The 3,485-nt window shown below is 40.9% G+C and overlaps 1 pseudogene; it reads right to left on the reverse strand.

Annotated features, from left to right (window-relative positions):
* Positions 1–1,034: 1,034 nt before the first annotated feature.
* LOC141155570 (olfactory receptor 8G50-like) lies at positions 1,035–1,942 on the reverse strand (annotated as a pseudogene).
* Positions 1,943–3,485: the final 1,543 nt, after the last annotated feature.

Below are 3,485 nucleotides of genomic sequence, written 5' to 3' on the forward strand. Positions count from 1 at the left end.
CCGTAAAAGTGGCGTAATACTTCTGACAACGTTGTTTACAGCAGTGACCTGGGGATCAGAAATGCACCAGGGGTCTTTCCCATGCTGATCCCATGTCATTTGAGCACTGTTCCCATCGATTTGGGCAATTTTTAGGACCTCTGCAGACTGCCGGGGGGAGTAGTCTGTAAAATGCTCGAGTTTCCCATAGACTTACATTGGGCTCGTTACTCAGACCGAGCACTCGAGCATTCCAATGTGCTCGAGCAACGAGTACCCGAGCATTTTAGTGCTCGCTTATCACTAGTATTAATCATTGTTGCAGTCATGCCTATACCATGACCAATCTAATCATTGTTGCAGTTATGCTTATACAATGACTAATCTCTTTGACATCCTCTATGATCATGGGATTTAATAAAGATATTTGCGATTTACCCGTGTAAATTGTGGTATTACTTTAGGTTTACATAAACTTTTGTCATATGCAAAAACAAAGTTCTAAGTCTCTCGTACCCATTACGCAGTAGAATCCAGACAGGACTCATACAATCCATTTTTTATGGACACTTGAATGGGTGATTGTGATCTGCAAATTTGATCACAAGCAGACATGCCAGTATTTTTCACCTACTGACGTCACCTCGATACAGCAGCGGCTTCTTTTACGCTCTGCTCTGTTGATAGGGTTTGACTGATGATGTCATGATGATTGACAGCCAGCTCCCCACTGCCTAACTTTGGGGAACTCGCTGTCAATCAGCATGACGTCAGCAGTCACGTCCTTTTGACAGAGCTGAAGATGAAGGGCTGCTCTGTTGACATTGTGTAGTTGGATCGCCGGCATGAGTGGTCAATGACCATTCTGTGTCAATTCCAGGTAGAACAATTTGTTAGTTTAAGCCCATAGTAAAAAAAAAAAAAAAAAAAGGATAAACCCTTTAGTTGCACATTTTGCAGCCTGACATATTCAAGAAAACTTTCTGCAGGGTTCCATGTTGCAAGGATCTAGGACTATTTTTTGTCCACCACTAATATGCAATCACTATCAAAATTCACTTGCAAATTTTTTTCAGTTCTCTTTGAAGAGCCATCTTAACATCTCTATTTTTCAAACTGTAAATTAATGGGTTAAGCATAGGGACTGCGGCCGTGTTAAACAAGGAGAAAATTTTACTGGAGTCCAAGTTATTCTTCTGTCCAGGATTCAGGTATTGGCACAGGAGAACCACGTAAAGAAGTATTACCACCGTCAGATGTGAGGAGCACGTGTGGAAGGCTTTACGTCTGCCGATGGTGGAAGGTATTCTCAATATTGTAGCAATTATGAAAATGTAAGGCGTAAAAGTCAAAGAAAAAGAGAAAAATAAATGAAAAAGTACACTGGTAAGAATCAAATAATCCAAAAGACATGTGTCAAAATATCACAAAAGAAGTGATTGATTTCAATTGACTTGTAGCAGGAAAACTTGATGACGATGATGGTGTGAGGTAGACTTTGAAGAAATGCGGAGACCCAGCAGACAGAAGCCAATAGACTGCATAGCTTATAATTCATGATCATATTATATTTTAGGGGCTTGCATATGGCAATGTACCTATCATAGCTCATGGCTGACAATATTAAAAGTTCAAGTCCTATCAATGATGCCCAAATGTACATCTGTAGTAGACAACCGGCGTACGACATGATAGTACTTCCAGACATGAAGCCAGTAATAATCATATGTAAAGTGATCGTAGAGGAAGTCATGTCTAATATGGATAAATTGGCCAAGAAAAAGTACATGGGTGTGTGAAGATGACTATCCAGGCAGACTAGTAGAAGAATGACCATGTTCCCACCAATGGTGAAGAGATAAATGAAAAGAGCCAAAAGGAAGATTGGAAGTTGTAGCTCTGGAACACTGGAAATTCCCACAATGATGAAATTAGTGATATTGGCAATGTTTTCTGGATTCATTATGAAGATTTTTTGAGAACCAATATGTTCTGATTTTTATAAGACTCTGGTGGCATATCAACCTTAGAGAAATTCATTGGTAATAGTGTGTAAATATACTCCATTGTCAATGGAATTGAAATGTGGTGCAGACAAAAGTCCATAGACATTTCAGTATCTATCAAGAAACAAGAAGATAGCTTTGATCCACCAAAGCCTCATCCGGACATCCACAATTGCCCAACGCTTTAGCAGGATAACAACCTTTCTCTTAGAAAGTCTCAACCCAATATTGGTCTATATAAGGTGTTATTAAAAAAAAAAAAACAACAAGTTATTCTTTATCCATAGGATAGCATAAAACTTGTTGGTCAATGGGGATGCAAAAATAAACATACAGAGCTTGTGTGCACTTGTGTCAGGTTTTTAATCCTTTATATCTTGTATTCTACAATGTGATACTTTATACTATTGCATAAAAATATCCTTTGAGGTTTTCAATCCTCCCTAGGCCTAATCATAGTCTGACTAAGGGAAGCATAAATATATAAAGTTTTCCTTCCACTTAAAATGACTAATTAAAAGCAGGTAGATTTAATTAACATCTACAATATTTTATCCTTAGAAGTATAGAATGAAATTTCTTTATTCGGTCATAAACTCCACTTCTGGAATCCTACAGTAATGCATTCTATATCTGCAGAATAAATACATTTACTTTATTTGTTCTTTTCTTTACTTAAAGTAGCACAGAAAGCTTAATGATTGTGGTAACTTTGTAGCACAATTTTGTGGTAAATTGTACTGTTTACTTGATGGTTACAACACTCAGATAAGGTACAACATCTTCATTGTTACAATACACACAATGTGACTGTTAGGTATCGGGCATTTGCTGGATTCAAAATGGGTTCAGAACCATCAGTGGACTCTGTGGTTTCCCATTCTGGTCCAGCTGGGGCTGATGCTGCTCAGCATTGTCATCAATCCCAACGCCTAGCTGGTGCACGAGATGTACAGGCTGTCTCTTGGGTCTTTGTTCCTAGCAACATGAAGGATAGGTTGCGGAGGGTTACAGGGCTGTTAAAGCCTAAGTCCAGTATTCTCTGTACTGAGCATGCCCGTGACATCGCAGATCGTGATTGGTGGTTTGGGAGTCAGCTGATCCGGTGACCTGGCAGTGCCTGATTGGTCGCGGGTAACGTCACCAATGGTGCGACGGTGGGCAGGGCTTAATCTTTAAAAAGCCCGCCCACAAACATGGCGGCGCGCTCTGATCATTGAGCAGTGATGGTGTTGTGTGGATGCTTGGTCTCTTGGGCTCCACGTGTGCTTTAGTTTCTGGCAGGCAGGTTTAGTGGAAATAGGCAGGCTTAGATGAAATAGGCAGGTAGCTTCATCTGACAGCCTGGCTCTGACAAAGGGGTCGCCTTACACCCCGAGCAGTCTGCAGACACCCTATTCCCGGTACCACATGTAAGCCACGTGGAGGGATCCTCCTCAGTCCGGTAGCACGCCGGCATGGAGCACGTATTCGCCGGCGTGAGTCACACACACATCCTAG

The sequence above is a fragment of the Phyllobates terribilis genome, unplaced genomic scaffold, assembly GCF_046119375.1.
Source record: "Phyllobates terribilis strain yellow unplaced genomic scaffold, ASM4611937v1 Scaffold_7__3_contigs__length_470593459, whole genome shotgun sequence".
Lineage (NCBI taxonomy): Eukaryota > Metazoa > Chordata > Amphibia > Anura > Dendrobatidae > Phyllobates > Phyllobates terribilis.